The 27,847-nt window shown below is 41.6% G+C and overlaps 1 protein-coding gene across 4 annotated transcripts in view; it reads right to left on the bottom strand.

The window, feature by feature from the left end:
• Positions 1-25,800, bottom strand: part of ccdc186 (coiled-coil domain-containing protein 186) — a 98,254-nt gene extending 72,454 nt beyond the window's left edge. For all 4 annotated transcript variants that reach the window (XM_068002174.1, XM_068002175.1, XM_068002176.1 and 1 more), the window contains exon 1: positions 25,541-25,800. The gene's annotated coding sequence lies outside the window, so the exon portion shown is untranslated. The remainder of the gene's footprint in view (positions 1-25,540) is intronic.
• Positions 25,801-27,847: the final 2,047 nt, after the last annotated feature.

Raw genomic sequence — 27,847 nt, 5'->3', positions numbered from 1 at the left:
TTCAAAAGGGAATTGGATAAATACTTCAAGGGAAATAAATTACAGGGATATGGGGAAAGAGCAGGGGAATGGGACGAATTAGATTGCTCTTTCAAAGAGCCGGCACAGGCACAATGGGCTGAATGGCCTCCTCACATGCTGTACTTGCTATAATACTTTGCCATTTCTACCACAAATGCTACATCCCTTATCTTAGCAAAGATAAATACTGTGGCTACAACAGCAGGTCAGAGGCTGGGTATTCTGCAGTAAGTGACTCACCTAAGCCTTTCCACCATCTACAAGGCGCAAGTCAGAAGTGTGATGGAATACTCTCCACTTGCCTGGATGAGTGCAGCTCCAACAACACTCGAGAAGCTCAACACCATCCAGGACAAAGCAGCCCACTTGACTGGCACCCCATTCACCACCCTGAACATTCACTCCCTTCACCACCGGCACACCGTGGCTGCAGTGTGTACCATCCACAGGATGCACTGCAGCAACTCACCATGGCTCCCTCGACAGCACCTCCCAAACCCGTGACCTTACCACCTAGAAGGACAAGAGCAGCAGGCACATGGGAACAACACCACCTGCACACTCCCCTCCAAGTCACACACCATCCCGACTTGGAAATAGATCGCCGTTCCTTCGTCGTCGCTGGGTCAAAATCCTGGAACTCCCTACCTAAACAGAACTTCACACCACGGACTGCAACAGCTCAAGGCGGTGACTCACCATCACCTTCTCAAGAGCAATAAGGGATGGGCAATAAATGCCGGCCTTGCCAGCGACGCCCACATCCCATGAACTAATAAAAAAAAACTATAAAAAATGCCACTGCCAGAATCACAAAACTCAAAATATTATAAGCCGCTATCTTTATAAGTTGTTATGCATTGGAAGACATGAAGTTAACAAACATCAGAGAGGATGAAAAAACCATAAACACTAGACTTAACAAGTCACTGCTGGAAGTAATAGCTTAAGTCATTACATCATGAAAAACCTATGCTTACCTTAATTGGAAAAGGAAATTTATATCAAAAGAATTAACCACAATTCATAGAATCGTAGAAAGGTTACAGGACGGAAGGAGGCCATTCGGCCCATCGAGTCCACGCCGGCTCTATGCACGAGCAATCCAGCTCGTCCCACTCCCCGCCCTATCCCCGTAACCCTGCACATTTTATCGTTTCAAGTACTTATCCAGTTCCCTTTTGAAGGCCATGATTGAATCTGCCTCCACCACTCCCTCAGGCAGTGCATTCCAGATCCCAACCACTCGCTGCGTAAAAAAGCGCAGCGAGTGGTTGGGATCTGGAATGCACCATTGAAAACTTAAAAACAGCTCGATAAAAACATGCAATTTATTTTCATTGTGAACATTTACAGCATTTCACATCCTTTACAAATCTTCCCTTTGCACTCATGCCAATTTCACCAGCAGGAATTTAGCTCAGGTCCTCCCATTACCCATCATTGTCACCTCATGCACTATAAATCAGTTCAGTGTCTTAAGTAACAGAAAATGCTGGAAGTACACAGCACGTCAACCAGCATTTGCAAGGTGAAAAGATTGATTATGGCATTTTTTGCCTGTATACTTCAGTCTGAAACATCATAACCACTTTTTTTTTTGCACAGATGCTGTGTATTTCCAGTATTTTCTAGTATTCCAGATTTTCTGCATTTGCAGTTGTTTTTTCTTATTAATTCTCAATGTCTTCAGGTGAAGCAGCTAATGTAATCATCGATTCAATTTATAAGACTTGGGGCTTTTTTTGTTTGAGGGCAGGGGATCAGAATTTTGCATTAATAAATCCCTGATCCAAACTACACATTGTACAATAAAGATTTTTTTTAAAAAAAAACTTTTGTCTGTGGGAATAACCACATCAGTAACACTTCAATCAATTCTTAAATGGCAAAGAAAATTTACATACTTGTGATAAATAACAAGACGACAGTAATTCAATGTCAGGATTTACATGAAATTTATGCAATATTCAAGCAGACAATCTGAGTCTGAAACCCTCGATGTGATATCAACTACCATCTTGAATCCAATTCTAGGCATATATTATTGTTTATGCATCAATTTAGGTTAAAACCCAACACATCTGTTCTAAAGGTGTCACGTGTCAGCGGTGGCTCAGTTGGTAGCAATCTCACCTCCCGCCAGTGCAGCACACTCAGTACTGCACAGAAATGCCTGCCTAGATTATGTGCTCAAGTCTCTAGAGTGGGGCTTGAACCCACAGCCATCTGACTTGGGGGCAAGCGTGTTACCACAGAACCAAGGTTCGGTGTTATTATAAAGGTTGGGTCCCCTATAGTTGAGTGTCTTTGCTCATGGCTTTGTGTTAACAGTAATCACGAGAAGTTCTGACAACTAGAAGGCTGTCCATGAGCAGGCAAAGAAAGTGCACAGGTGCAAAACATAGGTGTGAAACTGCAAAGTAGTGAGGAAGAATTAGATAAAATGGGAGACTAGTCTCCAGACGAGGTTTGCTTTCAGGACAGAGAGAATGCAAGTAGAAGGAAGAGCAGGTACATATAGTTTGAATTCAAAAGGAACAATGAAGTTGACACGACCATAACAGTATTGTGCCATCGGAAGACAGGGAAGGATGTTATGGAGAATGGGAGGTCAGAAGTGAGACGGAGACCTTCGAGTTGGATCCAGTCTGGAAGTGTGTTAGAGGGGTTGGCACTGGTACAAGAACAGCTGAGGGGAAAGAATTATTTGGTACAAAAGGAGGGGGACAGCTTCAGCAATATAAGTGATGAGTGATGAGTTTTGGACCAGTTAGCATTTATGTCGGTGGGCAAGGAAGGTGTTAGTGATAATGTCACTCTCTCGTTTTCAGTCAGGGAAATTTTGATTTTGTTTTAACTGCAAGTAGTGTTTCTTCCCACATCCAACTGAATTCCCTGCCTGACTTTGAAACTGTTTTTAATACCAAAAACAAACAGTGATGCCACAATGGTGGTTCTGGACACCCACAATGCTCTCCATCGCCAAAACCGCTCTATTGTGAGCCAGTAAGAATTCCAGAATCCCATTTAATAGAAACAGAATTTGACTTAGTTGCATAAAACAGTGGCCCTAATTATGAACAGATGGAATCAACAACTTGCATTTATATAACACCTTCAATGTAGAAAAAAGTCCCAAGGTGCTTCATTGAGGTGTAATGACAAAAAATGAATGCCAAGCCAAAGGTAAGGTAGCTGCCTTCTCATACAGCATTTAGGCCAGGGATTCAAAGGCCAAGAATTTGATTGTGGTGTCATCACTAGCAGATAAGTCAGCCACCTTCTTTTTCACAATAAAAGCCACAACAATCCATTGTTTCTCATAACATTCGGGAGGGAGAAGGTTTTTGCGAGCAGACATTCCAGAGGGTGGTCACACCACTAGTTAACACAAGAGTAATGAAGCTTGTAAGGGAGACTGGGTGACCATTGGCAGACAAAACAGGAAGCAACAGGTGTGGGTAGAAAGTGGAACGTCTGTGGAGCTGAATTGTTCAAATTAGGTATACCCGTTTAGCTACCGGTGATGAGGACAAAAAGGGACAACTTAAGAGGGTAACATAAGCAACGACAAGGCACCGAGGAGAAGTGGTTACCTGTGGGGGGTGGGGCGGAAGAGAAACAGTACAGCTGAGAGGAGCGGAGCGGAGCAGAGGGAGCATCCCATAAAAAGGCGGGATTTCAGAGCGCTGAGAGGAGCGGAGCAGAGGGAGCGTCCCATAAAAAGGCGGGATTTCAGAGCGCTGAGAACAGCTGAGAGGAGCGGAGCGGAGCAGAGGGAGCGTCCCATAAAAAGGCGGGATTTCAGAGCGCTGAGAACAGCTGAGAGGAGCGGATCGGAGCAGAGGGAGCGTCCCATAAAAAGGCGGGATTTCAGAGCAGAGGGAGCTGCGACGGAGTTCGAAGTGACGTCAGGAATCAGAAAGGGACGCGACACAGGGGAGGCACCTGATTGGTGAGTAGGTTCAGGTGAGTATTTCTACTTATCGACAGTAACTAAAGTAAAAAGAAAGGTAAGGTCTGCAGGTCTTATAGCAAGTAGCGTTTTTTTTAGTGAATCAAGGTCCCTGGCAGGAGATCCCAGAGCCATGTCATGTTCCTCTTGTGGGATGTGGGAATTCAGGGATCCTTCCTGTGTCCCTGATTCCTTCACCTGCGGGAAGCGTGTCCAGCTGCAGCTACTGTTTGACCGCTTGACGGCTCTGGAGCTGCGGATGGACTCACTTTGGAGCATCCGCGATGCTGAGAAAGTCGTGGATAGCACGTTCAGTGAGTTAGTCACACCACAGATAAAAATTACTGAGGGAGATAGTGAATGGGTGACCAACAGACAGAGGAAGAGTAGGAAGGCAGTGCAGGGGTCCCCTGCGGTCATCTCCCTCCAAAACAGGTATACCGTTTTGGATACTGTTGGGGGAGATGGCTCACCAGGGGAAGGTGGCAGTGGCCAGGTTCATGGCACCGTGGCTGGCTCTGCTGCACAGGAGGGCAGGAAAGAGAGTGGCAGAGCTATAGTGATAGGGGACTCGATTGTAAGGGGAATAGACAGGCGTTTCTGCGGACGCAACCGAGACTCCAGGATGGTATGTTGCCTCCCTGGTGCAAGGGTCAGGGATGTCTCGGAGCGGCTGCAGGACATTCTGGAGGGGGAGGGTGAACAGCCAGTTGTCGTGGTGCATATAGGCACCAATGATATAGGTAAAAAACAGGATGAGGTCCTACAAGCTGAATTTAGGGAGTTAGGAGTTAAACTAAAGAGTAGGACCTCAAAGGTAGTAATCTCAGGATTGCTACCAGTGCCACGGGCTAGTCAGAGTAGGAATAACAGGATAGCTAGGATGAATACGTGGCTTGAGAGATGGTGCAAGAGGGAGGGATTCAAATTCCTGGGCCATTGGAACCGGTTCTGGGGGAGGTGGGACCAATACAAATTGGACGGTCTGCATCTGGGCAGGACTGGAACCAATGTCCTAGGGGGAGTGTTTGCTAGTGCTGTTGGGGAGGGTTTAAACTAATGTGGCAGGGGGATCGGAACCAATGCAGGAAGTCAGTGGGAAGTAAAGTGGTGACAGAAACAAAAGGCAGTAAGGGAGAGTGTACAGAACATGACCGGACAGATGGTCTGAGAAAGCAGGGCAAAGACCAAGGGAAGTCTAGATTAAACTGCATTTATTTCAATGCAAGAAGTCTGATGGGCAAGGCAGATGAACTCAGGGCATGGATGGGTACATGGGACTGGGATGTTATAGCTATTACTGAAACATGGATAAGGGAGGGGCAGGACTGGCAGCTCAATGTTCCAGGGTACAGATGCTACAGGAAAGATAGAGCAGGAGGTAAGAGAGGAGGAGGAGTTGCGTTCTTGATTAGGGAGAACATCACGGCAGTAGTGAGAGGGGATATATCCGAGGGTTCGCCCACTGAGTCTATATGGGTAGAACTGAAAATGGGAGAGATCACTTTGATAGGATTGTACTACAGACCCCCAAATAGTCAACGGGAAATTGAGGAGCAAATATGTAAGGAGATTATAGACAGCTGCAAGAAAAATAGGGTGGTAATAGTAGGGGACTTTAACTTTCCCAACATTGACTGGGACAGCCATAGCATTAGGGGCTTGGATGGAGAGAAATTTGTTGAATGTATTCAGGAGGAATTTCTCATTCAGTATGTGGATGGCCCGACTAGAGAGGGGGCAAAACCTGACCTCCTCTTGGGAAATAAGGAAGGGCACGTGACAGAAGTGTTAGTGAGGGATCACTTTGGGACCACTGATCATAATTCCATTAGTTTTAAGATAGCTGTGGAGAAGGATAGGTCTGGCCCAAAAGTTAAAATTCTAAATTGGGGAAAGGCCAATTTTGATGGTATTAGACAGGAACTTTCAGAAGTTGATTGGGAGAGTCTGTTGGCAGGCAAAGGGACATCTGGTAAGTGGGAGGCTTTCAAAAGTGTGTTAACCAGGGTTCAGGGTAAGCACATTCCTTATAAAGTGAAGGGCAAGGCTGGTAGAAGTAGGGGACCTTGGATGACTCGGGAGATTGAGGCCCTAATCAAAAAAAGGAGGCATATGACATGCATAGGCAGCTGGGATCAAGTGGATCCCTTGAAGAGTATAGAGATTGCCGGAGTAGAGTTAAGAGAGAAATCAGGAGGGCAAAAAGGGGACATGAGATTGCTTTGGCAGATAAGGCAAAGGAGAATCCAAAGAGCTTCTACAAGTACATAAAGGGCAAAAGAGTAACTAGGGAGAGAGTAAGGCCTCTTAAGGATCAACAAGGTCATCTATGTGCAGAACCACAAGAGATGGGTGAGATCCTGAATGAATATTTCACATCGGTATTTATGGTTGAGAAAGGCATGGATGTTAGGGAACTTGGGGAAATAAGTAGTGATGTCTTGAGGAGTGTACATATTACAGAGAGGGAGGTGCTGGAAGTCTTAACGCGCATCAAGGTAGATAAATCTCCGGGACCTGATGAAATGTATCCCAGGACGTTATGGGAGGTTATGGAGGAAAATTGCGGGTCCCCTAGCAGAGATATTTGAATCATCGACAGCTACAGGTGAGGTGCCTGATGATTGGAGGGTAGCAAATGTTGTGCCTTTGTTTAAGAAGGGCGGCAGGGAAAAGCCTGGGAACTACAGACCGGTGAGCCTGACATCTGTAGTGGGTAAGTTGTTAGAGGGTATTCTGAGAGACAGGATCTACAGGCATTTGGAGAGGCAGGGACTGATTAGGAACAGTCAGCATGGTTTTGTGAGAGGAAAATCATGTCTCACGAATTTGATTGAGTTTTTTGAAGGGGTAACCAAGAAGATAGATGAGGGCTGTGCAGTAGACGTGGTCTACATGGACTTTAGCAAAGCCTTTGACAAGGTACCGCATGGTAGGTTGTTACATAAGGTTAAATCTCATGGGATCCAAGGTGAGGTAGCCAATTGGATACAAAATTGGATTGACGACAGAAGACAGAGGGTGGTTGTCGAGGGTTGTTTTTCAAACTGGAGGCCTGTGTCCAGCGGTGTGCCTCAGGGATCGGTGCTGGGTCCGTTGTTATTTGTTATTTATATTAATGATTTGGATGAGAATTTAGGAGGCATGGTTAGTAAGTTTGCAGATGACACCAAGATTGGTGGCATTGTGGACAGTGAAGAAGGTTATCTAGGATTGCAACTGGACCTTGATAAATTGGGCCTGTGGGCCGATGGAGTTTAATTTAGATAAATGTGAGGTGATGCATTTTGGTAGATTGAATCGGGCCAGGACCTACTCCGTTAATGGTAGGGCGTTGGGGAGAGTTATAGAACAAAGAGATCTAGGAGTACAGGTTCATAGCTCCTTGAAAGTGGAGTCACAGGTGGATAGGGTGGTGAAGAAGGCATTCGGCATGCTTGGTTGCATTGGTCAGAACATTGAATACAGGAGTTGGGATGTCTTGTTGAAGTTGAACAGGACATTAGTAAGGCCACACTTGGAATACTGTGTACAGTTCTGGTCACCCTATTATAGAAAGGATATTATTAAACTAGAAAAGAGTGCAGAAAAGATTTACTAGGATGCTACCGGGACTTGATGGTTTGACTTATAGGGAGAGGTTAGATAGACTGGGACTTTTTTCCCTGGAGAGTAGGAGGTTAAGGGGTGATCTTATAGAAGTCTATAAAATAATGAGGGGCATAGATAAGGTAGATAGTCAAAATCTTTTCCCAAAGGTAGGGGAGTCTATAACGAGGGGGACATAGATTTAAGTTGAGAGGGGAGAGATACAAAAGGGTCCAGAGGGGCAATTTTTTCACTCAAAGGGTGGTGAGTGTCTGGAACGAGCTGCCAGAGGCAGTAGTAGAGGCGGGTACAATTTTGTCTTTTAAAAAGCATTTGGACAGTTACATGGGTAAGATGGGTATAGAGGGATACGGGCCAAGTGCAGGCAATTGGGACTAGCTTAGTGGTATAAACTGGGCGACATGGACATGTTGGGCCGAAGGGCCTGTTTCCATGTTGTAACTTCTATGATTCTATGATTCTAGTACAGGTGGTAAGAATAAGCAAGTTGTGATTGTGGAGGATTCTATAGTGAGGGGCTATGCTGCAAGCAGTTGGGAAGGAAAATGGTATGTTGGCCTTCATTGCAAGAGGATGTGAGTACAGGAGCAGGGGTGTCTTACTGCAGTTATACAGGGCGTTGGTGAGACCACATCTGGAGTATTGTGTGCAGTTTTGGTCTCCTTATCTGAGGAAGGATATCCTTGCTATGGTGGGAGTGCAACAAAGGTTTACCAGACTGATTCCTGGGATGGTAGAACTGACGCATGAGGAGAGATTAGGTTGACTAGGCCTATATTCACTAGAGTTTAGAAGAATGAGAGGTGATCTCATCGAAACATAAAATTCTAACAGGACTAGACAAACTAGATGCAGGGAGGATGTTCCTGATGGATGGGGAGTCTAGAACCAGAGGTCAGACTCTCAGGATATGGGGTATGCCATTTAGAACAGAGATGAGGAGAAATGTCTTCACTCAGAGGGTGGTGAACCTGTGGAATTCTCTACCACAGAAAGCAGTGGAGGCCGAGTCATTAGATGTATTCAAGAAGGAGATAGATATATTTCTTAATGCTAAAGGGATCAAGGGATACACGGAAAAAAGCGGGAACAGGGTACTGAGTTCGACGATCAGCCATGATCATTTTGAATGGCAGAGCAGGCCCGAAGGGCCGAATGGCCTACTCTTGCTCCTATTTTCTATGTTCCTGTTTCTTTTATAGATGTAATCCAGAGTCTCGAATGCTATGTTGCTTCCCAGGTGCCAGGGTTCATCACAAAGCGAGTACAAAAGGTTCTGGAACGGGAGCACGAGCAGCCAGAGGTTGTGCTTCATGTGGGGACCAATGACATAACTAGAAGAAGATTCAGGGTTCTGCAAAGGGATTTCAAGGAGTTAAAGTCTAGATTAAGGAGCAGAACCTCCAGGGTAGTAATCTCTGGATTATTCCCAGTGACACACGCAGGACCAGGCAGGGTGAAAAAGAACAGGATTGTAAACGTGTGGCTGGAAGGTTGGTATAGAGGAGGGCTTCAGATTCCAGGAACATTGGGACCACTTTTGGGGCCAAGGAAGGCGAAACAGATGGGATGACCTTCATCTAAACGAGAGGTGCCCATGTCCGCGTGGAAAGGGTAAACAGAGCAAAGATTTAAAGCAGTTAGGGAGCTGGGAGGGGAAAATCCACACCAAGTCGAAAAGTATGCAAAAAAGACCCGCCAAACACATGGGCAGGGTGGGGGGTAGTTACCCAAATAATAGTTCTGTGCACAAATGCATGTAGCATAAGAAATAAAACAAGGAGTTAGAAGCACAAATTCAGCTTAAAAAGGGCATGATGTAGTAACTATTACAAAGAGTTGGCTACAAGCTGGGCATGATTGGGAGCTAAATATTCCAGGCTATAGGATCTATATAAAAAGGAAGAGTAGCAATACATTATAAAGACATTAGCAGTAATAAAAGACATTATAGCAGTAGAAAGAAGGGATTCCAGTAAGGGTGATCAGGCAGTGCAAACATTACAGAACAGCAAAGGATACAAGACTCTGGTCGGAGTCATTTTTACATAGACTCGGAAAAGCAGAACTGCTCAAGTAGTAAAGGCAATGAGTTTCTAGAATGTATTTCAGGACAGTTTTCTCGAATATGTTTCAGAATGGACAACGGAACAAGCCATACTAGGTTAGTGACGAGAAACAAACCAGAATTAGTTAACAATCTGATGTTAAGGAAACACCTTGCAAATAGTAACCAGAGTTTGATTAGGTTTGAGAGGGAGAAGGGAGAGTCAAAATCCAAGATTTTAAATTTAAGTAATGCAGACTTCGATGGGATGAGAAATAAATTGACCGCAGCAAATGGGGCTGAAGTGTTAACAGGTAAATGTACATATAAACAGTGGGAAATATTCAAAGTATTTGGTACAATACAAAACCAATACCCACCCCTAAAAAGCAATGGCTCCACTTGTCTGAGGCTGAACCAGACTCTTCACAACCTTGGCATCCTATTTGACCCAGAGATGAGTTTCCATCCATATATCCACTCCATCAAGACCGCCTATGCCCATCTCCATAACTTTGCCTGTCTCCACCCCTGGCTCAGCTCATTTGCTGCTGAAACCCTCAACCATGCCTTTGTTACTGCCAGACTTAACTATTTCAATGCTGTCCTAGCCAGCCTCTCACTTTCATAAACTTGAGCTCAACCAAAACTCTGCTGCTGCCACCCGTATCCTAACTCACACCAAGTCCTGTTCATCTATCACTCCTGTGCTCACTGATATACATTGGCTCCCGGAATAGCTCAATTTTAAAACCTCATCCTTCTTTTCAAATCCCTCCATGGTCTCACCCCTCCCCATCTTTGTCCAGCCTTACAACCCTTCGGGATCTCCGTGCTCCTCCAATTCTTGCCTCTTGTGCATCCCTGATTTTAATCACTCCACCATTGGCAACCATGCCATCAGTTGCCTAAACTCTGGAATTCCCTCCCCTCCTTTGAGATGGTCCTTAAAACCTACCTCTTTGACCAAGCTTTTGGTCACCTGTCCTAATATCTCCTTATGTGGCTTGGTGTCAAATTTTGTTTAAAAATCAATCGTGAAGCACCTTGGGATGTTTTACTACATTAAAAAGGTGCTATATAAATGCAAGTTGTTGTTGTTGTTGTTGTAGTTAAGCAGACATGGTAGATTCATGACTAAGGTCAGAGTAACATGGAGTCAGGGGACAAGTAGCAGAATGGATAGCAAGCTGGCTACAAAACAGAAGAGAGTAGCGGTTAAAGGTAGTTACTCAGACTGGCAAAAGGTGGGAAGTGGTGTTCCACAAGGATTGGTGCTGGCACCACTGTTGTTCACCATTTACATAAATGCTTTGGACTCAGGAATCAGAAGTACAATTTCAAAATTTGCAGACGACCTCAAATGGGGGGTGGGGGCTACAGTTAATACCAAGAAGGACTGAGACAAAATACAGGAAGACATTAATAAACTTGCAGAATGAGCATGTAATTGGCAAATGAATTTCAATGTAGACAAGTGTGAGGTATTACATTTTGGTAGGAAGAATATAGGGGCCGCTTACTGCTTGGATAATAAGAGTCTAATTGGGGTGGAGGAGCAGAGGGATCTGGGGGTACGGATACGCAAATCACTAAAAGTTAATAAGGCCATAATAAAAGCAAACCAAGCACTGGGGTTCATTTCTAGGGGGATAGAATTGAAAAGCAGAAAAGTTATGTTAAACTTGTATAGAACCTTGGTTAGACCACACTGAGTACCGTGAACAGTTCTGGTCGCCATATTATAAAAAAGATAGAGGCACTGGAGAAGGTGCAAAAAAGATTTTCTAAGATGATACCAGAACTGAGAGGTTATACCTAACTGGAAAGATTGAGCAGGGTGGGGTTCTTTTCTCTAGAAAAAAAGCCGAGGGGCAACCTGATAAGAAGTCTAAGATTATGAAAGCGTTTAATAGGGTAGGTGCAGAGAAGATGTTTCCACTTGCAGGGAGACCATAAGATAGTCACTAATAAATCCAATAGAGAATTGAGCAGAAACTTCTTTACTCACTCAGTCGTTAGAACGTGTAACTCGCTACCACAAGAAGTAGTTGAGGTGACTAGCACAGATGCATTTAAGGGGAAGCTAGATGAACATGAGAAAGGAATAGAGGATATGCTGATAGGATTAGATGAAGTAAGGAGGGAGGCAGCTTGTGAAGAATAAACACCAGCATGGACCTGTTTGGCCGAATGGTCTGTTTCTGTGCAATTTTATGTAATGGTCAAGAAACAAGAGACAATATCAATCTAAAAGAAAAGGCTTGCAGAAATGCAAGGAAAAGTGGAAATCCAGCAACAAAGGGATACAAAGAACATAAGAGGTGCAAAACGAGAATATGAAAAAAACTTGCAAGGGGTAAGAAAGCAAACAGTTAAAGTTTTTATAAATATATTAAGCACCCATTAAAAGACAGATGCAGAAGAGACTATAATGGACAATAAGGAAATAGCAGACCTATTAAGGGAGTACTTTGTATCTGTTTTCACAGTGGAGAAAGCACAAAATACCAGTGGTACAAGGAAACCTAAAAATAAGTCATGGGGAAGAACTTAGTGGATATAATACAAGTTTTTTAAAAATGGTAATGGAGAAAAGAATGGGACCCAAGATAGACAAATCTCCGGGACCTGATGGTTTTCACCCCAGGGTATTAAAAGAAATAGGTTAGTCATAATTTTCCAAAATTCTTTAGATTCAGGAATTGCATCTATGGAATTTGGAAGATTGCAAATATCATTCCATTATTAAACCAGGTAATCACAGCCCTGTCAATTTAATATCAGTTACTGGAATCTATCATGAGGGACTGAGTAACTGAGCACTTGGGACATGTATGAGCTGACCAATGAGAGATAATATGGATCTATGATGGGTAGGTAATGTCTGACTAGTCTAATTGGATTTTTTAAGATTACTAGGAGGGTGGTTAGGGGAGTGTTTATGAATGTTGTCTATATGGACTTCCAGAAGGCATTTGATAATGATTCCGCACAAGAGATCATCAAAAACAAAAGCACCCGGAATTGGAGGTAACCTTGTGACATGGGTTGGCAGATACAAGACAAATGAAGGGAATGTTCTCTAGATTGGTGGGATGTGACAAATGGTGTTCCACAGGGATCTGCATTGGGGCCTTAGTTTCTCACCATAGATATTAACAACTTGGATGAAGGAACAGAGTTGTATACTCAAGTTTGCAGATGACTAAAGTTAGGAGGCAGAGTAATTTGTGTAGATGGGAACAGAAAGTTATAGTGGGACAAAGAAACTAAGTAAGTGGGCAAAACTATGGCAAGCAGAGCACAATGAGGGGAAGTGCAAGGTCATCCACTTTGGATCAAAGATAAATCAGAATATTTTCTTAATGGTGAGTGACTATGTGCAATGGAAGAGCAAAGTGATTTAGATGTCCATGCACACAACTCACTAGAAGCTAGTGCACAAGTACAAAAAGCAATCAAGAAGATTAATGGAATGTTGTATTTCAACCTCCTTGAGATAAAGGCCAAGAGTGAGAAAGTAATGTTTCAGGGATGCTTTGGTCAGGCCCCACCTGGAGTATTGTGTTCAGTTTTGGGCACCATATCTCCGGAAAGATATTCTGGTCTTGGAGTGGGTACAGTGCAAATTCACCAGGATAGTACCAGGGCCAAAAGGGTAAAATTTGAGTAAGCTACAAAAAGTTGGTTTGAATTCCCTTGAGTTTAGATGGTTGAGGGGTGATCTAGTCAAGATGTTTGAAATGATAATGGTATTCAATAGAGTAGATACAAATAAACTATTTCCTCTGGTGAGGGAATCCACAACAAGGAGGCATAGTCTTAAAATTAGAGGTAGGCACATTAGGAATAAAATCAGGAAGCACTATTTCACACAAAGGGTAGCATATAACAGGAACTCTCTTCCCCAAAAGGCTGTGGACACTGGGTCAATTTAAATTTTCAAGACCAAGATCAAAAGATTTTCATTAGGTAAGGGTATGAAGGGATATAGAGAAAAGACAGATAAATGGAATTTAAGTACTGATTTAAGTAGTGATCTAATTAAATGGCGGAACAAGCTGGAAGGGCAGAATGGCCTCCTGATATTCTTTTGTAATTTATTTTTCCTGGTTTTTTTTGTAATCAGAAATTAAACACCTATTGGGAAGCTGAACAGCATTGGTATGATAATTTTTTTTTTAAAAGTATACACACCATTACTGAAGAAAACAATACTTAAACAGTACTTAAAATTGCAAAAGAAATTCAATTACTAAAATAAAATTGAAGACGACATCCTTCAACTTTGCCCTTAGCTCTCAATGTGGCACCAACCCAAAACTGCACAGCTGCATGTTAATTAGATCTCTGAACATACCAGTTTCAACTGTCTTGCCTTTGTAATTTCTCATCTAAAATTTGCTACTCCCACTTAAAAATGTCAACTGAGAAAAGGTACAACTGACACTCCTTTCTGATTCAATGGGTCGTATTTTGCTGTGAAAATAACGGTTAGACTAACCGCGCTCAATGTTATTTATGCGCAAATCGGACAGCAACTTCCAGCGAGCGTATATGTGCAGTTAAATGCGGGAATCCGGAAGTTGCTTTCTGAGATGTGCTGCCTCTTCTCAAGCTGCACAAAAACAGCATCTCGCTGTCTGGCTCCCCATTCAAATGGATTGAATGACGTGAAGTTCCTGTACTGACACCGTAGATTCGGACTAAACGCGCCACAGAAAGTTAGGGCTTGTCCACTCCAGTCTACGTATCCTTTTAACATTGTGGTATGTCTTAGTTACTGACAAACAACCTCTCTGGCACTGAAAAACTGACTTACAAATGTGGTGTCTCATTCCTTCAGCTTTTAATTATTGTTGGAGATTTTCTTTTAAATTTAAATAAATTTTTAAAAACTTTTTCTTTCCGTCTCTTATCTCAATCCAATCTTTCTTTCCCCGATTTGACATTGAATTCACTATTCGAAATTAGGCTCCCTGGTTCAGGCTCAACGATTCTTCAATCTGATTGGTTAAGGAGACACAATTACTTGTCCTGTTCACACAGGTCCCAGATGCCCTATAGAGAGTGCTGCGCTGTTTGGATCTAACTTACAGTAACTTGCAGTGCAAAACCATGTAGAAAGTCTATGGGCAAGTGCAAGTCTAACAAACGGCTAGTGCCTTTCGTTCGCCGCTCACAGCAAAATCCAGCCCAATGTGTTTAAGTGGCTTTTTAAACAGCAAAACTTTACAATATTCATCGTCATCTCTTGAAAGGCATAGTGTTGTATTAAGTTACTGCTAAGTTCAATTTATAAAATTATGTTTTATGGCATTTTTGGAGTAAACAAATAGTATATTTCTATTTATCTACCAATTAACAATCAAGAAATCAGAAGACTTGTTCAAGTATATAGCACTGATTTTAATCAGGTACATTTTGGATTCAGGATGTTTATTTTATTACTGCTCCTGCTGGAACAAGTTAGTTATTTTTTCCTCAAAGACAGATGCAGTATGTTATTCGTCAGAATAGGAGTGCCGAAGTCTAATAACTTGATTTTCTGGCAAAAATGAAACACTCCCAACATTTGTTCTGGCTGCTTGATGCCACGAGTGTGGGAAAATAATTAATATTTTTGCTCCATAACAAGAACACTGCAGACCAATTACATTCCTCAACTGTGTAACAGACTTGATAGAATTCATTACTACTGAATGTATTATAGAATTAGAGTGAGTTGATGCACGAGTGGCAGATTTTCCCTGCGCGCTATGTGTAGCAAAATCTTAAGCATACTTATTAAAATGGGTTTAGTTTTGCTACATATAGAGCACAGAGAAAATCATTCCCATAGGTCACATATCAAAGATCCTTCAATACCAATTAGAACTTGTTTAGATTTCTATCAGTCATAAAGTTCTGACCTTCCAAATTTAACCTCAAGGTGTGGTTTGAAATATCAGAGTGCAATTCTAAAAAGATCTTGTGTGGATTGAACTGCGTCACCGATGGGTGGGGTAATAGTTTCATCTCTTCAATTGCTCTGTGTTACACAGCAACTAGACTTCTTAATCACTGAATGAAAGCTTCAATATTTAGGAATGAATTGTTTTATTTAATATTGTAACTGTTAGTCAAACATCTTGCAGGAAAGCTCAGTTAAAACAAGTTCCAATTTACGCAATGTAAATCTAAAGGTTCTAGAAGCACTGAAAAGCACACCAATTGCTGACAGGAATCATTTGTCTATTAACACACACAAGTGTATAAAAGGTGCTTTCTAAAAGCCTGCACAGAACACTTCCATCCTGAACATCAGGAGCACAGTGAGTGCACCAAGTATGTTTCCACTTGTGAGGGAGTCAAAAACTAAAAGGTCATAAATATAAAATAGTCGCTAATAAATCCAATAGGAAATTCAGGAGAAACTTCTTTACCCAAGAGTGTGGGAACGCGCTACCACAAGGAGTAGTTGAGGCAAATAGCATAGATGCATTTAAAGGAAAGCTAGATTCGCACATGGGGGGAGAAAGGAATAGAAGGGTATCCTGATAGGGTGAGCTGAAGGGAGGGAGGAGGCTCATGTGGAGCATACACACCAACACAGACCAGTTGGGCTGAATGGCCTGTTTGTGCTGTAATTACGATGCAACTTGATGTAAGTATGCAATGATGCCTAAACGCATTTGCAGACCTTTTAAAATTACCTAATATTAGGACTATTACCTAACTTTCCTTTACCAAAATGTAACAAAGCGTCAACTACCATAATAGCTGAATAGGTGGTTCAGAAACTAAGGACAAGAAAGAATTCAAAAGGGCAGCAGAAATTGCATGTAAACAAAGAATGAAAAAGAGACCATAGTGATTCAAAAACTTCTAATCTTGCACGCTATCTTTCCTTTACCCCTCTTCAGTTAAATTATTGAAGGGGATTGATTTTAAATGATTTTTCCTACATCCTTAGTTAAAAATGAGATTCAAATGTATGTTTCTGGTCCTCAGTAAGATACAACATTTCTAAACTTCAGTATATTAAAATCCCACCAAAAAGCATGAAATCATAAAATGATATTTAGTCCATAAGCCCATTCCTTCCATGGACATTACAGCCTAATTCTGAAAAATAGACAGCTATAGAGGAGCACATCACATAGCTGCTCTATATTTCACATGAACAAGCACCCTTCAATTTCTTTGCCCCACTCTGACCAGCCCCCAACTCCCAGCCTTTTCCCTCTACCAACTACAACCAACCTGCTCCCTCCAGCATCTGAATACTTTTCTGAACCTGACACTGCCAGTTTTATCCTGATCTGTAAGGAAGCGTCCAGCATCAAACTGGCACTTTCCCACAGCAACATGGCTGAGCCACACCGTACTCTCCCTAAACCTCAACTTTGCTACCACTCTTTCCTCCTTCAAAAGCCTCAAGAATGTATGTTTTAAAGCAGTACGGTCACCTTCACCGACATGTCTCTCTCATCCTACAGGATGTCCATCATCCCCCGCCTGTAAAATGCCTTGGGAAATTTGATAATTTGTTAGCCAGTACATAAATGCACTGCCCCCAAACCGAATCCATCGTTCCTGGGGACTAGCAAAATATAACCATGTACAATAAATTAGTATTTTCTGTTCCATAAAAATAATAATGCTATTTATTGTATACTTGCCAAATGGGTTGTGTAATCTTGATGACTTTATTGAGACCAGGGAATTATTGTTTTGAAATAACCCACATGCTTAATACTCAGTCATGTGGAAAGCACTTTGAGATGTTTCATGTGAAAGGCACTACAGAAGTACAAGTATTAATACACTTATTAACATTCCTACATTACAACAGTGACTAACTTTAAAAGTACTTCATTGGCTGTAAAGCATTGGACATCCTGAGGTCGTGAAAGACACTATATAAATGCAAGACTTCCCTTCTTTCTATATCTACTAATGATAATAATGAATACTTCCATGTGTTTTAGACATACCTGAATATTTGGATAATAGAACTGTACTCACTGCCAGAATGATGGAATCAATTGTCTGTACCTATGTTACTTCACACCAGCTGCTTGAACATAGTGGTTATAAATTATGTACCAAAATATTAGTACTAGTGGAAAATACTTAACTGGCATAAATGGTAGTGCCACCAATAATTATAGTAAAGCCAATAATGAAGCATTGAGAAAAAAAAACTAGTTGCTATATGCCTTAATCATGATTTTGATAAACATGTAAACTAAAAATAGCTAATGGACAAACCTTTGTACCATAGCCCACTAATCAACAATTCATTGAGCAGACAAGAAAAATATCAAAAAACATTACACATTTAATTGAATATCTAAAACATGCGACTATCTCTAAACACAAGTTTATTAATAAACAAGTTTACTACATTTAAAAATGTACTATGAAAGTACATCAACATTTTGTTTTTAAAACATGGTGTTTGGATTAGTAATTCTACATAGTAGGAGAAATGTGGTTTGGTACACTGAAATTATGCTTTGATCAGTTGTGTGCATTTATCTGGAGATAGCTGTATGTGTTTTTATGTTACTAGAAGCCACCACTGCCAACGAACATTTCTCCTGTAGTCAGCTGCACTTGGAAAGAAACAGCAGACCTTGTTCTAGCAGCAGCAGAGATGCACTTTTTGTGGGTGTTGTGCCACTGGGTGCACTGGCTCTGTTTCTGCTAGAAAGGGAGAGTGGTGCCAGAAGGCCAATATAGCACCACTCCCAAAACCAGAGCAATATAAAAGTATTTTTATCCATCCCAGGGACTTCCCATTATACCGCAATGTTTATAATAACCCTAATGTGATCTTCAAGGAAGGGTGGATTTCTATTCATTCCTCTGAATGGCCACCATAAAAGCTCATTTTTAAATATAAAAAGTATATTCATTTGCTAAGTAGAATCAGTCTGTTCTAATGGTTCCTTAGAACTGGGCCCACGCAAAGTAAACTTATACTGAGCTCTCAGAGTAGCGATTTTAAAACTGCTGATAAAATGGCAAGTGAGACAGGAATTAAATCATTTTCCCTTTATCCGTTCAGTGTCACTTATGCATTTTAAAAGTAACAAGTTTGGAAATAAACTGCACAGCTATTTCTGATCCATTAAATATACTTCAAAAATCCATACAAACAAAATGAAATTCAAACTTTTTCAGTCTCAGTAAAACAATCGTGTTGCGTTATAAATCTTTGTAACTGCTGTACATTAAGAACTGATTAGAAAGCATGGGATCATGAAAGCTTTTTCAGTTCATCAAGCCCATTTCTTTGGCAGAACATGTGCAATCAACCTTTGAACGTGCTCTACCGTGTAATTCTAAAAACTTAGGGATCATGGGCCATTTCATTCCCTGCAAAACTATTAAAACTAAATTACAATTTAATTTATAAAATGAAATATTGTATGTTATTAAAGTCAGAATTTAGACTGGTAAAAGCAAAATACAAAATGGCAAGCCACTTTTTATACCTAATGCTTGAATTATATTGATCATTTAGCACTGTTGCAAGTCTTTTACACTGCCTGAATGTGTCACATCCATTAGAACACTGGCAATTATACAGAAATCATTTACATAATAGCGTTACTACTAGGTTCTGCCAATGACAGCATGTGAAACAGAAATGATTTTGCACACTTGTTAATAACTGCAAATGGTTTAAACTGCTTTGCTGCTGTACTAACATTCAATTTCTGATCATTGAAAACAGCTGATTAGCCTGTTAGCTTTATTCAACCATTAATATTTCATTGGCAGTCAGAGATTGGCAAACAGCACACTGTGTGTATGCTTGAATGTAGGTGTGCAATACTTTGCTGTTCCCCACTGAACAATAACGTAAGCTCGAAGCTGCAGTTATGCTGCCCACTCACTTTGATGTTAAAAGTATAATGGTCACTACAACTACTGGTGCAGTCATCTAAGCTGTAATTTGCATAGAAAATGTCACAGTAGTGAATGTTCAGGTTAAGGTGCCCAAAAAGTTATTCAGATTTGACGCTTGCCAATTATGACTGCATCAGAACCTGTCAATTGCATTTCTGCCTTTGTAATCCACTCCTCCCCAGTTATTTGCTTTCCAATTTCATAAAATGAATTTCTCTCAACTTCTCCTGCAACCTTCTTTCCACTGCTACATGGTCATGATGCAAAATGACACAGGGTGATACAGAATATCAGGTTTTTTCAGATGAATTACAAAAAAATCTTCCAAATACAATAGAGTATCTGCTTGCACCATAAAAAAAGGTTTAATAGAAAATACAGACATTTGTTCTGAGACTAGATACACAAAGTGATGCAGAATAACATGTGCAAGTTTGTTTCCCCAAACCATGTATGTTCTGCACAATTACAGATTTGCCCTGATTCAGTTAAAGTCTTGCAATGCCCTTTACCTTCATTATTCATCTAACAAATACATTTTGCGACTACTTTTTTTTACAAAAATATTACAACATGATCAAGGCTAAGAGGTTCAGTGTTTCTAAGGCTCAACGGCATAATCTTTCAGAGTGGGAGGCTCAGCAACAGATCAAAGTTCCAAACCAGTGCCTCAAATGCCAAGAAAGTGGGGGTCCCAATTAAACAGATCTGCCAGCTTGTGCAGAGTTTAAAAATGTCCCCACTTAGGTGTCACCCGAGTCAGAAGGTTGTGAGTTCAACTCCAGAGGCTTGAGCACATAATGTAAGCCAACACTTCAGTGCAATATTGAGGGAGTACTGCACTGTCGGAGGTGCCGTCTTTCAGAGGAGACATTAAACCAAGACCCCGTCTGCTTTCTCATGTTTTGAAGAGCAAGAATGTTCTGCAGGTGTTCTCAAATTACTCAATGTATCCCAAAATATTATTTTCTGAAAGAAATCTATCTAATTTGCATTTGAATGAATCAATAGGGAATTCCACCGTCTCCCTAGGGAGCCTGTTCCGCAGATTTACCACTCGCTCATTGAAATAATGTTTCCGCAGATGAGTTTTGAATTTACCCCCCTTCAAGCGCAGGCCACGTCCTCTGGTACTACTATTCTGGACATGGTGAAACAGCTTGTCGTGGTCTACATTATCGAGTCCCTTTAGAATCCTAAAAACAGCCATCATGTTGCCTCTCAACCTCTTTTCTGGTGAGAACATGCCCAATTTACATAATCACCGCTTATAATCCAATCCCTCCATCCCTTTAATCATGCTGGTTGCTCTTCTGTAACCTTTCAATCGCTGCAATATCTTTTTTTTTAAACTGTAGCAACCAGAGCTGTACACAGTATTTTAAGTGTGGTCATACCAATGATTTATAAAGTGGCAGCATTACCTCACTATTCTGGCATAATATTGGGCTCTTTGATACATCCCAGCATCTTATTTGCTCTCCTCACTGCCACTGAGCAGCGTTGCGATAGCTTCAATTTGTCAATCGGGAACCCCAAATCTCTTGCATTTTCCATGCACATTTTTATCTTTCCATTTAACTAATAGTCCCTTCCCAGATATTTTGTCCCCATGTGAAGTACTTTTCATTTCATTTGCCACCTGTCTGCCCAATTCTCAAGTATATTCAAACCTCCTCTATTATCCTGTTCAGCTTTGGAGTCTACCACATTCATTAGCTTTGCATCATCTGCAAATTTAGCCTTAGCATTGTGCTCGTGACTCCTAGCTCCAGGTCATTTATGAAGATATTAAATAGAAGAGGTCCCAAAACAGATCCCTGTGGGACCCCACTGGTAACATTAGAATCATTGAATCTTACAGTACAGAAGGAGGCCATATGACCTGTCATGCCCGTGTCGCCTCTTTGAGAAAGCTGTCCAATTTAGTCCCACACCCCAGCTTTTTCTCCATAACCCTACAAATTAGTCTTCAAGTACATGTCCAATTGCCTTTTGAAAGTTCCTATGGAATCAGCTTCCACCACTCTCAGATGGTGCATTCCAGATCTTAATACTCCATGAAAAAAAATTCTCCTCTAGTTCTTTTGCCAATTACTTTAAATCTGTGACCTCTGGTTACTGACCCACTTGCCAGAGGAAACAGTTTCTCCCTACTGGCTCTCAAAAACCCTCAATTTTGAATACCTCTATTATTACATCTCCCCTTAACCTTCTCTGCTCTAAGGAGAACAATCCCAGCTTCTCTAATCTCTCCACAGAACTGAAGTCCCTCAACCCTGGTATCATTCTGGTAAACCTCCTCTGGACCCTCTCCAAGGCTTTGACATCCTTCCTAAAAAAGGTGTGGTGCCCAGAATTGTACACAACACACTGAGGCCTAATTAGAGATTTGTGAAGCATGACTTCCTTGTTTTTGTATTCAATGCCCCTATTTACAAAGCCAAGTATCCCATACACTTTCTTAACCACCTTATCAACTTGCCCTGCCACCTTCAAAGGTTTGCGAACATGCATCCCCAGGTCCCTCTGCTCTTGCACCACCCACAAAATAGTGCCATTTAGTTATACCGTCTCTCCATGTTGTTCCTCTCAAAGTGTATTACTTCACACTTATCCACATTAAATTGCATCTGCCATGTGTCTGTCAATTTCACCAGTCTGTCTATGTCCTCCTGAAGTCTGCTACTATCCTCCTCCTCCTCCTCCTCCTCCTCCTCCTATCTACTACGCTGCCAAGTTTTGCATCATTTATGAACCTCAAAATTGTATTCCCTATATCCAAGTCCAGGTCATATACATATACACACACGCAATGGTCCTAATACCGATCCCTGGGGGACCCCACTGAATATTTCTCGCCAGTCAGAAAAACATCATTCAACACTACTTTCTGCCCCCTATCCCATAGCCAATTACATAACCAAGTTACCGCCGTCCCTTCAATCCCACGTGCATCTATTTTCCGAATAAGTCTGTTATGTGGTACTTTATCAAATGCCTTTTGAAAGTCCATATATACACACACAACATCTACTGTATTACCTTCATCAATTCTCTGTTACTTTACCAAAGAACTCAAATCAGGTTAGTCAGACACAATTTGCCTTTAACAAATCCATGCTGGCTGTCCTTTATTAACCCATGCTTCTCCAGATAAGAATTCATTTTGCCCTTGACAATGGTCTCTAATAGTTTTCACACTACTGACATTAGACCGACTGGCCTGTAGTTACCAGGTTTATCCCTCTCCCCTTTTTTGTACCAGGATGTAACATTTCCAAACTCCAGTCCTCTGGCACCACTCCCATATTCAAGGAGGATGGAAAGATAGTGGTCAGAGCTTCTGCTATCTCCACCCTTGCTTCCCTCAGCAACCTAGAATGCATCCCATCTGGACCGGGTGACTTGTTGACTGAGTGATGCCAACCTACACAAAATATACATTTTAGGAATTCTTCACCCTTCGTGCCATTTACACTCCCCCCCCCCCCCCCCCGTCTATATTAGGGTAATTGAAGTCCAATACTATTACTGCTCTATTATTTTTACATTTCTCTGAAATTTGCCTACAGATTTGCTCCTCTATCTTCTACTCACTATTTGGGGATCTGTAGTAAACATCCAGCAATCTAACAGCTCTTTTTCTTTTCCTTAACTCTAACCAAATAGATTCAGTCTTTGACCCCTCTAGTATATCATCCCTCTAAAGAACTAATATTATCCTTCATCAATATTGCCACCACCCATCCTTTCTTTTTTCCTTCCCTATCCCTCCTGAATACATTGTAGCCAGGAATGTTTAGTTCCCATTCCTGCCCATTTTTAAGCCAGGTCTCCATTATAGCCACTATATCATAAACCCACATGGCAACTTGTGCCTACAGCTCAAGTTTGCATTTGCAACTCTCCTCACATTAACACACATGCATTCCAACATCATGCTAGTTGGTTTTGCTTTTTTTTTTCCACCATCTAATTCCTGTTCTTTCTACACTATTCTTTATTCTGTTACGGTTTAGCCTTCCTAGTTTTCTATGCACCCTGTCTCTCCTCTTTGCCGTTTCATCCTGGCTCCCTTCCTCCTGCCAAATTAGTTTAAACCCTCCCCAACAGCACTAGTTAACCTCCCAGCAAGGACATTTTCCCAGGCTGATGACAATCCCTGTACCACAATCCTCTGGGTTCTATTGGTCAACCAATTACAATTACATATCAATTGTAAAATATTTCCACTGATTCCAGCTTTCTTTATTTTCAGTACCAGCCGTTCCAAAGGAACTATCATAGGCCTTACTGAGATCCAAGTACACCACATCCACTGTCTTACTCCCATCAACCTCCTTCATCACAACCTCAAAGAAAATTAATAAGTCAGATTGACAAGACTTCCCCTTCATAAACCCATATTGGCTGTCTTTCATGATTTTATTTTTTAATCCAGCTGCTCCATGAGCTTATCTCTAATAAGGGCTCCCATAATTTTACCCACAATGGACATCAAACTCTGGTCTGTAGTTTCCTGTGTCACTTTTGCTACCTTTTTCAAAAAATAGGAGTAACAGGTGCCTTTTCCCAGTCCTGAAAGATTTAGAATCATAGAAAGTTACAGCACAGGGGACCATTTGGCCGCTCGTGTCAGTGCTGGCCGAGAAAGAGCTATCCAGTTTAATCCCACTTTCCAGCACTTGGTCCATAGCCCTGTAGGTTACGGCACTTCAAGTGCACATCCAAGTATTTTTTAAATGAGTTGAGGGTTTCTGCCTCTACCACCCTTTCAGGTAGTGAGTTCCAGACCCCCACCACTCTCAAAGTGCCAGAGTTCCTCCAATTTCCTCCCTTATTTCCTCAGGCCCATCTTATCCAGCCAATGAGATTTATTTACCTTAAAGTTGCACAGCTGTTTGGCAACCATACTAGTAGGAATGAAAATAGAGTCACAACTTACCTCTAGTTCCCTTTCCAGAGCAATTACTTGATAAAAGGCAGAGGCAAAAAAAACTTAGTTAGCACTTTTGCAGCCTGTGTAGCATCAGTTGTAATGCCCTCATCCACTTCCACTTCATGGCCCCACTCCAACCCTAGTTTTTCTTTATCTCTTAATATAACTTAAACATTATAATATTTCACTTCTCTTGCTATATTCAATTCGAAATTTTTCTTGGCCATTTTGATGCCCTGTTTACAATCCAGACATATCTTCTGGTATATAAATACATATATTACTATAAAAAGAAAACTCATCGCCATTTGCTGAACATAACGAGACACGAACTTCGATACGTTGCTATGGAGAAACTGAACATTGATCAGATTTATATCCTTATAACCAAGCAACGTTAATTATTTTTTTGTAATACGCTGTGCAGTACTTCAACAATGAAAGCGTTTAGTACGCCTGGCTTCGATTAGAAGGTAGCCTTGGACTATTATGCCGTCCTTTGCTTAACCAACCATTCAGAATTATACATTTCAAAATACAATACTAGAGGTTTAAAACACTTCTCGCAAAAAATGACAGGAATGCAAAACCAACTAGTATCTGCGGTACTGACATTTGCAGCATCAGGTGTAAAATATTTTAGTTACATCTATTGCAACTTTTTGGCAGGTACACATGCAGTAAAATCATATTAACACAATAGGGCCGACGTGATGAAATTATAATAATGATTTTGTGATCCTGGTGCAGTAGTTAAAGGATCGCATATACAGTATCCGATTGTCTAACGATGACAGCTGTGGTGCAGGTTCCCGAAAAGGAGATTCAACAATAAGGACTCACACACGACACGTAAATAAATGCGTCAGGTAGCAAATCGACCAAAATAAAAAAGGAGCTTTTCACCCACCACGGAGGAAATCAGAGGGAGGGAGGAGATGCAATCACAGGCCTGCAGCCAGGGGGTCAGTTTATTAACTCCGGATTCATCAGGAAACGGGTTGGAGGAAAGAAAATAACGATAAACACGAATGCATCTTGCCGAACTCACCACCAACTCACGGCCTCATCCAGCCCGGCGGCCCCCGTTGTCCTCAGCGGTGCACCATCCTCCCCCCCGAGTCCTGTGTCGAACGGAAAAGCAGCAGCAGCAGCTCCGGGCCCAACTCCTGCTCAAAATATAAACGGAGCAGCGCCGGCGCCTGTTCGGGGCCCAGAATCGCTTCTCAATGGGGGGGGGAAAAAAAGCCACAGCGCTGAGCTGAAGCGCCGATCACTGTCACTGCCGCAGACTCCGGCCCTGACACGACAACAAATATGGCGTAACTACACGGCCGGGCTCAGCCCAGCCAATCACCACTCACCAGCGCCCTGATCATTCGCCCTGCCAACATGACAGCCAATCAGAAATCATCGGCGCTCTGACGCCACCAGACCACACCCCCCCCCCCCCCCGGGGTAAACTAATCAGCTGCCAGGTGATTGACTGCGATAGTAGCAACTGCTTGTGTTTTTTCACACTCGCAGCAAGCTCGTCTTTTCTCATGGTTCAACTGAGTAGTTGCCCTTGTTACTAGATTTGTTAATTATTTTAGTAACTGCCATTTATTAATCTGTGTGTTTTTTTTCTTTTTTTGTGTGTGTTTTAGGCCCCCCTTTTATCAGAAGGGGGTGGCGGTGGTGTTAGGGTGTGTTTATGTGCAGTAAACCAATAAACCCAAAATAAGTGTCAAATTATAATTTTATTATATCGATCCAGGATGCACTCCAGTTCCTGCGGTGCCCTCTGATCGTGGAAAGCCTCAAGCGTAATCTGTGTGTTTTCCTAACAATGGATTTGATTCGACCTACTTTAATGTTTAACACAAATTAACATTTGAAATGGAAAGTGATAGTTTTTGCAACTCGACAAGGTTGATCGTAAATTAATGTTAATGTCATTGCTTATTATATTTTCAAATATGCTCCTATTTTGTGGTAAATAATATTGTGTACTCATGTATAACCTTTGAACCTGAAAACCTTAATATTGTGAAATAAACTGATGTGGGAAGGCATCCCAATATAGTAAAGTCACAGATCACTATTTGGTAATGCTAGTTGACTTCCTGTGACATTTCTCACGGACGGAAATTAAAATGAAATTTGTACCTCCCGCCTCTTGTATCTTTGCTTGTTTCTTGTTGCAATTCCTTGTTTTCCTCGCACTGCCTTTCTATTTACCCTCCAATCTTTCTGTTTTCTTTTCTCCCTCATATTTTCTCTCATTGTTGACTCTGATGGGGATATCAAGGACAACTCTAAAGGCTTTACAAATATATTAAGAGAGTGGATAAGAGTAACGTGTATCGCTTAATGATAATTGTAATTGGAAATCAGGAAATGGCAGACTTACTAATAGCTACTATGTATTGGTCTTCAAAGTAGAGGATGAGGATAAAATACAGAGAGATAATAAAAATAAATCAAGGGAAGAATCTATGTTGATGAAGTAATGTAGAGGGTTGATGAGGATAGTGTGGTTGATGTGTATATGGACTTTCAAAAGGCATTTGATAAAGTACCACATAATAGACTTGTTAGCCAATGGGATTAAAGGGACAGTAGCAGCGTGGATACAAAATTGGCTAAGGGACAGAAAGCAGAGAGTAGTGGTGAACGATTGTTTTTCAGACTGGCGGGAAGTATACAGTGGCATTCCCCAGGGGTCGGTATTAAGACCACTGCTCTTTTTGATATATATTAATAACTTGGACTTGGGTATAGAGAGTATAATTTCAAAGTTTACAGATGACACGAAATTTGGAAATGTAGTAAAAAATGAGGAGGACTGTAACAGACTTCAGGAGGACATAGACGGACTGGTGAAATGGGCAGGTACATGGTAGATGAAATTTAACGCAGAGCAGTGTGAAGTGATACATTTTGGTGGGAAGAATGAGGAGTAGCAATATAAACTAAATGGTACAATTTTAAAGGGAGTGCAGGAACAGAGAGACCCGGGGGTGTATGTACACAAATCTTTGAAAGTGGCAGGACAAGTTGAGAAGGCTGCTAAAAAATCATATGGGATCCTTGGCTTTATTAATAGACACATCGAGTAAAAAGCAAGGAAGTTATGCTAAACTTTTATAAAACACTGGTTAGATCTCAGATGGAGTATTGTGTTCAATTCTGGGCACCACACTCTAAGAAGGATGTCAAGGCCTTAGAGAGGGTGCAGAAGAAATTTACTAGAATGGTAGCAGGGATGAAGAACTTCATTTATGTGGAGACACTGGAGAAGCTGGGGCCGTTCTCCTTACAGCAGGGAAGATTAAGAGGAGATTTGATAGAGGTGTTCAAAATCAAGAACGGT

The sequence above is a fragment of the Heptranchias perlo genome, chromosome 21, assembly GCF_035084215.1.
Source record: "Heptranchias perlo isolate sHepPer1 chromosome 21, sHepPer1.hap1, whole genome shotgun sequence".
Taxonomy (NCBI): Eukaryota; Metazoa; Chordata; class Chondrichthyes; order Hexanchiformes; family Hexanchidae; genus Heptranchias; species Heptranchias perlo.
The sequence above is the reverse complement of the archived record's forward strand: the minus strand, read 5'-3'. Positions and strand labels throughout refer to the sequence as shown.